At 41.9% G+C, this 13768-nt stretch overlaps 1 protein-coding gene across 1 annotated transcript in view; it reads right to left on the bottom strand.

The window, feature by feature from the left end:
- MPPED1 (metallophosphoesterase domain containing 1) overlaps positions 1-7326 on the bottom strand; it is a 128680-nt gene extending 121354 nt beyond the window's left edge. The window contains exon 1 of the mRNA XM_040345823.1: positions 7155-7326. The gene's annotated coding sequence lies outside the window, so the exon portion shown is untranslated. The remainder of the gene's footprint in view (positions 1-7154) is intronic.
- Positions 7327-13768: the final 6442 nt, after the last annotated feature.

Below are 13768 nucleotides of genomic sequence, written 5' to 3' on the forward strand. Positions count from 1 at the left end.
GACGAACCAATCGTGTGTGGGACCCATCGGTTGGTTATCCATCGGTAAAAAAATTAGGAACTTGTTTTAAAATTATCTGATGGTTAAAAAACCGATAGAAAAAAACGATTGTCTGTGGGCACGTCCATCAGTCCGTTTTCATCGGATGAACCGATCGTGTGTACAGGGCATAAGCCTAAGTATTGTAACAAAAATCATTTTCTATGTTCTCCTAGATACCTGCAAGGTTTCCTCGCTCTACTTTAAATCTTTATTTTATAAAGACATACATTTTAAAAAGTCATACATATTGTATCTATTTCTTTTGTTTGGTAGTTTTTTGTGTTACCATAGTAACGCTTCAACTTTATGTCTTAAATAAAAATACAATCTGACAATACGCTTCTTCCTTGCAAACAGCTCGGGGCACTGAACGCTAAATAGTGGCAAAATGTTTTTCAGCAGTTCAGTCTAACAATAATGATACACAATGTCAATATATTATGCATACAGTATATCTTATTTTTTTTTATGGAAAAATACTTGAATCTATGTCTGGTTCAAAATGCTGTCAATGTTCCCATGAAGATTTCTCTTCACTTCCCGATCTTTCTGACAGTCGTCACCTGGACAGGAAGTGTGGGATCATTTTCTTATGGGGACACAGACAGCAATAAATCCCAATACAGTAAAGCCTTGGATTGCGAGCATAATTCGTTCCAGAAACATGCTTGTAATCCGAAGCACTTGTATATCAAAGCGAATTTCCCCATAAGAAATAATGGAAACTCAAATGATTCGTTCCACAACCATTTATTCATAAATCCTTCAGTTTATAGTCCATATAAAAGGATTATAACAATGTGATAGGTTGTGTAACCATAAAATGTCCATCCACAAATGGAAGCCTACACAAGGGGTTTAGAAGCAAAGTCCAGCATGAACGAGTATAAAAGAGAAAAGAGGCGCCTCTAAGTGTAGCAATATGGTTACATTTAAGGTACAACATTTAGCAATTCACGTGGTTCATGATTAACTAGTTGCCGACCAGCCGCCGTAGAAAGGCGGCAGGTCGGCACTCCTGCGCGAGAGCCCGTAGCTCTACGTCGCCTCACGAAGCAGCCACTAGGGGCGTGTGCGCGCCGCCGGAGGCGCGTGCCCCCGCTCGCTCCTGACTCCCGCGCGGAGGGGGGAGGGTTCTGAAAAGCGGAGGTTCACTTTTGGGTAAACCTCCGCTTTAAGGTTATCTGAAAGATGGGTTTCAAATGTTTTGACAGGGGCGCAGTTTCAGTGCTTGCCATAGGCGCCATTTTCACTAGATACGCCTCTGTTCAGGGGCAACACCCCCCCCTTATTTGTTCTTATCCAAGATCTATAGTAGAACCAATACTGAACTCTTATAATTAAATAACAAGTTGACAGCATGAAAATGGTTTCAAAACTGGTTCTAATATAGATCTGTGAAATTTATGAGTCTATCCACATTTTGGGCCAGATTCACATAGAATTACGTTGCTCCTGGGCAGCGTAACGTATGTGATTTACGTTACACCGCCGCAGGTTTACAGCGTAAGTGCCTGATTCTCAGAACTCTTACCTGTAAACTTGCGGCGGTGTATCGTAAATGCGCTCGGCGCAAGCCCGCCCAATTCAAATGGGGCGGGCACCATTTAAATTAGGCGCGTTCCCACGCCGAGCGTACTGCGCATGCTCCGTCTGGTAAATTACCCGACGTGCATTGCGCTAAATGACGGCGTTCCGACGTCATTTGCTTAGACGTTAACGTAAATGGCATCCAGCGCCATTCACGGACGACTTACGCAAACGACATTGTATTTTAAATTTCGACGCGGGAACGACGGCCATACTTAACATGGCTTAGGACACCTAGGAGGTAGCCCTAATTTTACGCGACGTAACTCGACGGAAACAACGTTAAGTTAGATCGACGGGCAGCTCGGACGTTCGGGGATCGCCGTAAGTATTCATTTGCATATTCTACGCCGACCGCAATGGCCTTGCCACCTAGCGGCCGGCCTAGAATTGCATCCTTAAGATCCGACAGTGTAATTCAATTACACCTGTTGGATCGTAGGGCTAGCTATGCGTAACTGATTCTATGAATCAGTCGCATAGTTAGGACGGCCGTAACACAGAGATACGACGGCATATCAGGAGATACGCCGTCGTATCTCTTTTGTGAATCTGGCCCTTTTTTCCTGTGTTCCAGTTCACCTTCACCAGGGCTTAACACAGCAAAATGTGTAAGGACTCATAGATTTCACCAATCTCTATTAGGACCAGTATTGAATTCTTCTCATGGAGGAATGTTCGCTCAGCAACTGCTCTTAGTTTGTAACTCAATTAGGAGTGTGCCACCACAATGGGGCATAGAATTTATATATATATCGTTTCTCTGAACCATTTTTCTATGGACGTTATGTTTAGTTCACCTGCTGCCATCTAGTGACCCTTTGTGGTAATGCATTTATTTTTCTATGTTTATTGTCTGATTTATGACACACTTCCTTTCTACGTAATGCTCCACCCTTCTTCCAGAGTTTTGTACTTCCTGTGTAATGGAGGCAGCTACAGGCCACATGTAAAATGGGCACATGTACTCTGCATAGTAAGCAACAGACAATATCATATTTTGACCACATAAGTACCACAACCTATTCATCTGTTGTATCCTGTCATCTGCTGTAACCCGTTTCCGAATTAAAACACCTCTACAAATAGAATACGTACTTGGTGAGTTCAAGCTATATGATAAGGATTATCTTCAGTGATTATTTCTGCTTATACAGGCCAGGCATAGAGGTCTCACAAGGGATAAATCGTTTTACAACAATCGGAGTCAATATAAGGCGAGTTCAATGTTGGTTCTAATATAAATCCGTGAAAAGTCTTGATGAATAGGAAATGGTGTTGCCCCAGAAATTAGTCGGCTGTTTTTACATGACCTTTTTACCAACAATTAAAATGATCTTGAACTCTTTCATTCAGTTTTGCTCTGGTGCTCCTTTCTGTATTTCTATAGATGAGCTACTGTTGGGTGTCCATTGAGGGAAGCCTTGCTGTGTGGGAGTAGCCTCACCAGAGTTAATGAGCTTGTTTAAAGTTTTCCTTCATCTGACTATGTGTGCAAATGTAAGTTCCCAACACATTGTTCAGTATTCCCTTAGAGAAGAGTCATAGTATGTATCTTCCGTAATAAAAATCCTTTCTACTCATACGTTTTAGAAATCAGGGCTAAGTTTGGCTTTAACTTCTAGAATTCAGTCACTCTATCGCTGATGAAGCCAGCTGCTACATCACTACAGGATGATTGTGTTGGATACTAGCCGTGACTGCAGCTTGGCAAATAATTAAGATTGCAGTCCCACTTTTGGTACAGGTATTCATTTTCTTTTTGACAAGCTGCTTTTACTTCATCTTTTTTCTTAGTGACTGAGTTCCTTCAAAAATACTTGACAAATTTTCCTCTGCTTTCTTCACAACGCCCAGCTCCATGGGAATACCTTTTTTGTTTTAACCAGAAAATGCCTTTTGCTGGTTTAAAAAATAAATTAAAAATCATTGAGTCTACCAATGATTTTATGCTGGAAAAATAAAACAGTAATAACTACTGTTTCTTAGATATGACAATGGAGCCCATTGACTTCTTTGCAAAGCATTACCCATGTTTGTCAATGTTTGTCATTAGTGTTCGTTGCATTGGGAGATCACATTTAAAATGAATGGGCTTTCAACAGACCCTGTGCTAAATATTGTACAGACCCTTTTTTTTATAAGGCAAGCCATCACAATGTACTACAGGTGAATTGCCTTAGTTCATTTGGTGTCATTTAAAATTAATGCCATCACAATGCAGTAGCGCTTGTTAGTGTGTTACTGCACGTTCCTGTACAATGATGCGGATGTATAAACGGTCCATAAATGTCAGGTGTATCATCATTGTTTAACAAAGTCAATGACCAGAAGTGTTGTATTGTAAAAGCACATTATTTACAAAGGGTGTGATCACATTGTTAATCAGTAGGCAGTCATCTGTTACTGGAAAGGGTGATTGCACCGCACTGTACAGGCATTATATTTATAGACGATTGCATGCATTTTTATATATTGGATTCTCTAATTTACTAAATGATTAACATAACTTACTGCTAAAGAGCTGAGATAAAATGCAGTTACTAGTGGAGGTGGATGGACAAGATGGGGAAACCTCACAGCCAAAGTTTAGGAAAGAGTACGTAGGGTTGTCTCACTTTGCATGAGCGCAAAGATAACCGGGGTTGCGTGACCTGGGTGCCCAGCCTTTCTCAACAGGGTTCTGTGAAACCCCCAGGTTTTCTCCAGAGGCTGCTTAAGGTTCCTCGAGCGGCAGGTAGGGGCAGATTGATCTCCCATTTGACCATCAATGTAAAGGGCCCTACACTGACCACAAGTGTAAGGGGTACTTTTCCCACATAATCCCTGACCACCAATGTAAATGGTCACATTACATCTGACCATCAATGTAAAGGGCACTACACTGACTACGAGTGTATAAGGCTACTTCTCATATCGGTGACCAATGTCAAGAAACTCTATATTGACCATCAATGTGAGGGGTTACATGACCCCAGACCACCTATATAAAGGGGCGCTACAATTTTTAATTTCTGGCCAATATTATTATTAATATTTTATTTATGGTTATTTTTATTTCTTATTTATTACTTAAAAAAAATATTGTCATAATTCAGGGGACTGCTAAAAAATATATTAAACTACCATGAGCTGTAGATAAAATTATTTTTAGCAGGGGTTCGTCAAGACATGAAAATTGCTAGAAAGGTTCCTCCGGGGTAAAAAGATTGTGAAAGGCTAGGTTAAACCTACAAGTTCCTCCTAAATACTTTTCCTTTTTACTGGCTTTTCATAATAGCAAATGCAAAATTTTAGGATGTTGGATGGAAGGTTCAATCTAGTATAATACTTTAATAAATAAATATATATATTTTTTAGAGGTTTATACATCAGAGCAAAAAGAGGGACAACTGAGGAAGAAATAAGACTTGGTTCCATAAGAGGGACAACGAAGGAAGAAAAAAAGGGACACCAGAAAAAGAAAAAAGACTTGGTTCCATAAGAGGGACAACAAAGGAAGAAAAAAAAGGGACACCAGAAGAAGAAAGAAGACTTGGTTCCATAAGAGGGACAACGAAGGAAGAAAAAAAAGGGACACCAGAAGAAGAAAGAAGACTTGGTTCCATAAGAGGGGACAACTAAGGAAGAAAAGGGACACTAGAAGAAAGACTTGGTTCCATAGGTGGAGGACAACGAAGGAAGAAAAAAAAGGGACACCAGAAGAAGAAAGAAGACTTGGTTCCATAAGAGGGACAACAAAGGAAGAAAAAAAAGGGACACCAGAAGAAGAAAGAAGACTTGGTTCCATAAGAGGGACAACAAAGGAAGAAAAAAAAGGGACACCAGAAGAAGAAAGAAGACTTGGTTCCATAAGAGGGACAACGGAGGAAGAAAAAAAAGGGACACCAGAAGATGAAAGAAGACTTGGTTCCATAGGAGGGGACAACTAAGGAAGAAAAGGGACACTAGAAGTAAGACTTTGTTCCATAGGAGGAGGACAACGAAGGAAGAAAAAAAGGAACACTAGAAGAAAGAAGACTTGGTTCCATAGGAGGGGACAACTAGGGAAGAAAAGGGACACTAGAAGAAAGACTTGGTTCCATAGGAGGAGGACAACTAAGAAAGAAAAGGGACACTAGAAGAAAGAAGAATTGGTTCCATAGGAGGGGAACAACTAAGGAAGAAAAAAGGGACACTACAAGTAAGAAGACTTAGTTCCATAGGATGGGGCAAACAAGGAAGAAACAGGGAAACTAGAAAAAAAGAAGACTTAGTTCCATAGGAGGGGGCAAGTAAGGAAGAAAGAGGGACACCAGAAGAAGAACTAGGCTTGGAACTAATCCTTGTTCCACAGAGTACAGGGTAAGAGTACAGGGAAACACTTACATCAAACCCTGTCTCAAGGAAGATTACACTCCTATATCCCCACCACGCTCACACAAGCACACCTTCTACAGCCAGTTTAGTTACACTCTGTCTAATAGTACTCACAGAAAACCCATACAAACTCCATGTTAATAGCGTGCCAAGTGGAATTAAAACCAAACAACCGGCACTGCAAGGCAAGAGAGCTAATTGTCTAAAAATCTTCCCCATACATCCAGGTCAATTTGCAAAAATTTAACTTTAGTATAAAACAATCTGAGTCACTTTAGCTTTTGAGATACTACAAGTCTCAGCATGCACATCATACTCATCCACCAACAGCTGGAATACATGCTGTTTTTGTAGGAATAGCTATTGTGGCATGCTGGAATTTGCACTCCATCTATATTTTCAAGCAGCTTGGTGTTTTTTTTGCATTGCATTGCTGTGGTCTTGTTTTCACGTCCCAGCAAGTTAACTGCATGGGGTTTGTATGTTCTTTCCTTTTTTAGAAATTGCTTCCAGTTCTCCGCTTCTTTTACAATTATACTGGGTGCTCACTGGCCATCTAAAGTGTTTATAACTGCGAAAAAGGCACTTAATTGTAAACTCTTTTTGCGCAGGGAATGTTGTTAAAGGTTCTGCCACTCCCTAAAACCGTTTTTGGTGTATATACACGTGAGAAATAATTTTTAACCCCACTCCAATCAATATGAATTTTGTTGTCCCAACGCAATGCTTGGAGTAGCTGCTGAGGCATGCTGAAGCTTGTAGTTCTCCAGCAGCCTTTATAATGCATGGGCTTTAGTTTCAGAATAAGCACTTAGCACATGTTGCTAAATACATTCTACCCCTGGGAAGGCTCAATGCAATTTTGCAGCAGCTTTACGCTTAAGACACTTTTGTAGTTGAATCGACCTTCTGCTCCTCAATTATCCTGCGTGCTGCCGCCAGTGTTGGAATGCATTGATGCCCCTGCTAGTTGCCTGCTAGGAATTTTGTTATTTTCTGTGCTCCAACACATACAAAGGGTTATCATGTGCATAATTTAATCATTGTAAGGCCCCTCTCCATTGCTTGCAAGCGGCCCCCCTGAAACAAACCCAAGACACAATAAAATAAGTGACGCAGCCGGAGGGAATGGGAGAGCGAGGATGAATTCCCAGAATACTGACCTTAGGACAATGAGGGATCACAGCAGCTTTTGTCCTGTAGAGAGAGAGGTGGCCGGTCTTCGATGACAGACGCCAATGTGCTTCCTAGCATTTCATGTGCAGGCTGGAACGAAGCGCTGGGTAACGACGGAGCTTCTGCATGTCTGTACACAGGGGGTGTGTGCGCTGTGGATGATTGACACCTCTCCTGGCGCACCCCATTTAATAGTACGCTCCTTACACAAGTAGGGGCTTAAAGTAGATCTAAGCCCAATCACTAAAATCTCATATAAGCTTTAACATGTTAATGCCATTCCAAAAGTTGTTTTCAATCTCTTTAAATCTGCAGCTTTTATTGTTATGGGGTGACAACTGCCTCCCAATTATGTTTCTGCATTGTCACACTGTCATATGGGCTTCCAAAATGGACTTCGGGCTCTTTCACCACCTGAAGTTTAACAGCCTGACAGGGCTGCACACATGCCGTGGCATTTTCAACTCAGACTGCAGAATTTGACAGGTGCTTGTCAAACTCGGCCACGGAAATAAACAGGGTCGCACTGCAAACGCAAGCCAAATGCTTGGTTCGAAGTTTTGGCGTGGTCCCACAATGAAAATTAACTGTCAGTTATTTTTTTTTAAAGCAAAAAAATAAAATTGTATACATATATACACTATGGCCCAGATTCTCAAAGGGCTTACGACGGTGCAGTGCCATGTACGCCGTAAGTCCTAATCTGGGCCGTCGTATCTATGCGACTGATTCTTAGAATCAGTTAGGCATAGATATCTATTCAGATCGTAACTGCAATTTTTTTCCCCCCGCTAGGTGGCGCTTCCGTCGATTTCCCCGTTGAGTATGCAAATTAGCTAGATACGGGAAATCCTGAACGTACGCGCGGCAGACGCAGTAAAGTTACGACGTTTACGTTAGGCTTTTCCCGGCGTGAAGTTGCCCCTGCTATATGAGGTGCAGCCAATGTTAAGTATGGCCGTCGTCCCCGCGTCGAAAATGTATAAAATGACGTTGTTTGCGTAAGTCGTCCGTGAATGGTGCTGGACGTAATTTACGTCCACGTCAAAACCAATGACGTCCTTGCGACGTCATTTAGAGCAATGCACGCCGGGAAATTTTGGGAATGGTGCATGCGCAGTTCGTTCGGCGCGGGGACGCGCTTCATTTAAATGAAACACGCCCCCTACCCGCCAAATTTGAATTCCGCGGGGTGATTTACGCTACGCCGCCGCAACTTTACAGGCAAGTGCTTTGTGAATAAAGCACTTGCCTGAAAAACTTGCGGCGGTGTAACGAAAATGAGATACGTTACGCCCGCACATTTTTGAGCCCATCTACGAGAATCTGGGCCTATATTTCCAAAAGTATTGGGACTCCTGCCTTTACACACACATAAACTTTAATGGCACCCCAGTCTTAGTCTGTAGGGTTCAATATTGCGTTGGCCCACCCTTTGCAGCTATAACAGCTTCATCTCTTCTAGAAAGGCTCTCCATAAGATTTAGGAGTGTGTCTATGGGAATGTTTGACCATTCTTCCAGAAGCAACATTTTTGATACAGTAAGTAAAGTAGCTCAGAGACAAGACTCAGAACGGCCAGAGATTAGAATGGTCAGGTGCACACACACATTATATTGACTCTAATGCCGCATACACACCATCACTTTATGTGATGAAAAAAAAAATACGTTTTTAAAAACATCACTTTAAATGACTGTGAGTGGGGGAAAACATCGTTTTATGTCTTGTGAAAAATGACAAAAAAAAATTGAAGCATGCTTCAATTTTATGTGTCGTTTTTCAAAACGTAATTTTTTACTTCACAGAAAATTACCGTGTGTAGCAAAAAACGTAGTTTAAAACTACGTTTTTTCACCCGCGCATGCCCAGAAGCTACTTATGAAGCGAGCTTCAATGGAAAAACGTGGTGAACGTAACCTCGCTTTGCTAGAACATTGTGAGAAAAACGATGGTGTGTAGGCAACTTCGTCTTTGAAAATTGAAGTTTCAAAAACGTCATTTTTTACTTCACAGAAAATGTCGTTTTTTTTCATCACATAAAGTGATGGTGTGTATGCGGCATTACAGTGACACTGACAGCAGTGTGCAGCAGCACTGATAATGATGACACCTCACTGACATGACATGTCCCCTCCTGAGTCACAGTGACAGTCTCTCTCACCACCAGGTGGTCCCTTCAGTCTACTCCAGTCCAAACAGCATTGACAATCCCACTCCCGGCTTACTTTGCTCCCGTCCCGCTGACCTGTACAAGAGTCTCTGGCTGCGCCATTCACCCCCCCTTTTTCTTACCTGAGCCCAATCTGATCCTCATTGGACAGATTGAGAGCAGCAGGAGCCATTGGCTACTGCTGCTGTCAATCAAATCCAGTGACACAGGAACCGGGGCGGGGCTGAGTCCAGCTGTCTGCATCAATGGACACAGCAGCGCCACTTGGGTAGAGCGCCGGCGGGGCATCCCAGAGGATAAGGATCAGGGCTGCAATGGAAGGAAGGTTTAAAAGTACTTTAATCAGCTTTGTAGTCTCAGACTTACTTTTTACAATTTTGCAGCCATCACTCATGAAGTAGTGGAGAAAATTCCAGGGTTCCGTCGCTCTTTTTTTTTTTTAATTCTTAACTTCAGCCTTCCCTTGCACAGCTCCTCTCCTGTACTGAAATTCCTTATTCTGATTATCCTGCACACTGTGAGCTTCTTACAATGTGCATTAGAAGCTGCAGCAAATCAGATATGGCTGAAAGATGTCCATTATCATCAGGAGTGTCCCAACCTTTTGACCTTCCTGGGCCACATTGGAAGAAGATATGTCTTGGGCTGCACATAAAATACCCTAACAATAAGGAGAGCTGAGGGGCAGAAAATGTAAGGCAGATCACAAGATAACGTTCACTGATATAGATATTGTACCTAACTAAGTAAGAAAACTTTTTTTTTTATATTTTTTATTGTAAAAGAAGGCAACATAAAACTAGTTCTTTCAATCATGAAGGCTCACAATCACAGGGAGGTTTGTATGCAAATGCAACCTTCTTAGGAACTCCCACTTCTCCGGACACTTCTGACATTCACCTAGTGCCAACCCACTGCTAACTGCATAACTTCTCACAAGTGCCAACCCACTGCTTGCATCAGGGCTGTGGGCTCTTAAAAACAGTACTGAGCCAGGATGTCCTGTTGTTTTCAAGAATGTATGCAAGTCCCTTTCACCAGCCATGACATGTCTTTGACAGGTATCCTGTTCCCACTTCCAGGAGCCACAGCCGCAGATATTGACGCCGCGGCTCGGCTCCCTCCTCCTTCTCCTCCTCTTCCCCCTCCCCCTGTCGCCGGGCCAGTAGGAGAGAGGAGCAGAGCCTCGCACATGTGCAGTAGGGTTTCCGGCGTGAAGCCATAAGGCTACACTGCCGGGTTCCCTTACCAGCAATGACGGTGGCAGCACCCAACAGCTGATGGAAACATCAGCTGTGATGCCGACATCGCTGCACTCCAGGAAAGGTAAGTGTCCTATTATTAAAAGCCAGCAGCTGTAGTATGTGTAGCTGCTGACTTTAAATTTTTTCAGCGGTGGGCGGACCTCCGCTTTAAGCATTGCATAGAAAAAAACAGAGACCTAGTGATGATGTCACTGGATCTATAATACGGTGTGTAATGAAAATAGAAGGTTTTATTTAAAAATATGATTATCTTGTTAATGAGGGGGTAGAGAGGAACCAGTGAAAGCAAAATGTAAGCAGATTAAACTTAAAGGGTCACTAAAGGAAAAAATGTGTTTTGCTGAAATGACTGTTTACAGCAGGGGTCTCAAACTCAAATTACCTGAGGGCCACAAGACAAGTTTTCATATGCCATGGGGGGCCGCATGCAAACTTTCAAACTTCAAAAACAACAGTACTGGTGTCAGCGAGCGCATTATTACCACCAGCACTGGTGTCAGCGAGCGCATTATTACCACCAGCACTGGTGTAAGTCAGGGTTTGACAAATTTGCTTGGAATCTAGGAGCCAGCTAAAAAAGTTAGGAGCCAGAAAACCAGAAAACGCACCCCGTCCCGACGAGCTTGCGCGCAGAAGTGAACACATACGTGAGCAGCGCCCGCATATGTAAATGGTGTTCAAACCACACATGTGAGGTATCGCCGCGATTGGTAGAGTGAGAGCAATAATTCTAGCTCCTCTGTAACTTAAAACATGCAACCTGTAGATTTTTTTAAACGTCACCTATGAAGATTTTAAAGGGTAAAAAAGTTTGTCGGCATTCCACAAGCGGACACAATTTTGAAGCGTGACATGTTGGGTATGAATTTACTCGGCGTAACATTATCTTTCATAATATTAAAAAAAAATGGGGATAACTTTACTGTTGTCTTATTTTTTAATTAAAAAAAGTGTAATTTTTTCCCAAAAAAGTGCGCTTGTAAGACCGCTGCGCAAATATGGCGTAACAGAAAGTATTGCAACGATCGCTATTTTATTCTCTAGGGTGTTAGGATAAAAAAAATATATAATGTTTGGGGGTTCTAATTAGAGGGAAGAAGATGGCAGTGAAAATAGTGTAAAATGACATTAGAATTGCTGTTTAACTTGTAATGCTTAACTTGTAATACCAACGGCCACCACCAGATGGCGCCAGCTCAAAAAAAAAATATTTTTTTTTTGCTCCCCTCACTTCCACCCTGCCTGCGGGCCATTTATAACTGGTCCGCGGACCGCAAATGGCCCGCGGGCCGGTACTTTGAGACCACTGGTTTACAGGGTATAGAGACATAATAGTTAACTGATTCCTTTTAAAAATGATTAAAAATAGATAAAAACCAATCATATAATGTACCTACAGTTTAGTTTCGTTTTTGCTGTTGTTTCCTGGTTCTCTGATGTACAGAGCCAGAGAGCCAATAGAGGGCAGTGAAGGTTTTGCAAAACGAAACTGGATTGGTGCTGTGGGCTTTTAGACACACCTCCTTGATTAGTCACCACAGAGAGAAATCTCCCAGTACTGTGGTGATCAGGAAACAGACAACCAGGAAGTGTCCAGAACAGAGAGGAATTACAGCAACATCAAAGCAAAAACGAACAATGAGGACATGAAACCAGGACTGCAGTAAGGTAAAGGAAGCTATTTAGCTAAAAAAAAAATTTCCTTTAGTGATCCTTTAAGCTTCAAATCTTCAACACTTTTGTAGGAAATCGAAATACAAGTCAGACTTGAAGATATTTGGTGACTAGGGAGCAGAGTTTCTATTTTCCCAAAATGTTGGCAAAATGCATTAAGTCAATGTGGAAGGCAAAATGAAGGTGGTTTTTAACTGGTTCCCGACCAGCTCACACAGATATACTACAGCAGAATGGCTCTCCTGGGCGAAATCCCATATATATATATATATATATATATATATATATATATATATATATATATATATATATATATACGGTTTCTCCCAGGAGAGCCACCAGAGGGCCCGCTGAATTGTGTCGGGAACGCGATGCACCTGGCACGCGCGATCTCGTGCACGAGCGGGAACACGGGGGTTTGTCTGTGTAAACACACAAATCCCCGTGCTATCTGAGGAGAGAAGTCAGATTGTCATTGAGCAGCCAATTCTTCCGGGGCTGAAGCAGTTAATGTTACGATGAGACGATGAGTGTTAAATGGCTCCTGAGGCCTATCAAAGCTCTTTTCAACTATCCAAACCTTTTCTTGTGCCAAGAACATCTCTCCCCTTATAGCATTATTCAGTTTTTTTATTTGACAAATTTAAAGTAACAGTACATAAATAATGATCAAATATACAAAGAACACTAAATAAAATAAAATAAACCACCTCAGGTACCCCCCACCACCAATCCACCCAAATTTCACCTAAACAACTCAATCAGTGAAATTGAGAGTTTAGGCAAAATTTCACTAATGTAAAAATTGGCTAATTTTGAAGGAATAACCCCTTATGTGCCCAGACACTGCAGGTAAGTATTCAAGCTGTTGGGGGAAATATCAGCTCTAGCACAGACAGGTATTTCAGTTCTGAGGGGTTGCCAGCATTTTAAAACATGAACAGATTTGAAATATTTATTGGAGAATAAATGGGGAGATATCCCTGCCAGGTTTCTCAGTTCCTCTCAACAGTAAAGCCCATGAAAAAACACAATGAATGGATCATCTATAATGTGAAATGAATTGTAGAAATCATTATTATGGATTTGTGGGAGGAGGGGGAAGTCGCAAATGGGGGATTCTCAGCGCAGGAATCTCCAAAATAAAGAAATCAGCAGGTTAAATGCACCCACCCATGTTCACATCCTTACCATAGGAAATGGAAATTTTCCTCTTGCTGTTTGTCTCAAACATGGGGGGTTTTATATGAGGGGTGGACGCAATCTGACCCCCTTTCTTTAAGGGGTAAATTACTTTCACCCTCTATAATGTAGGAAGTATACATTAGTGGCACCCACCTTGTTCCCTACTTGGATACTGTCCTGTTTTTTAGTCCACCGTATCCCAGATCAAATTTATAGCTCTTTTGGTTATACTGCTGTTGTGATATTTTATTATGTCCAATACTTCACTTGGTTTGAGATTCTTTGTCTGGATGTTGGTTCATTG

This window comes from Rana temporaria, chromosome 3 (assembly GCF_905171775.1).
Source record: "Rana temporaria chromosome 3, aRanTem1.1, whole genome shotgun sequence".
In the NCBI taxonomy this organism is placed as follows: Eukaryota; Metazoa; Chordata; class Amphibia; order Anura; family Ranidae; genus Rana; species Rana temporaria.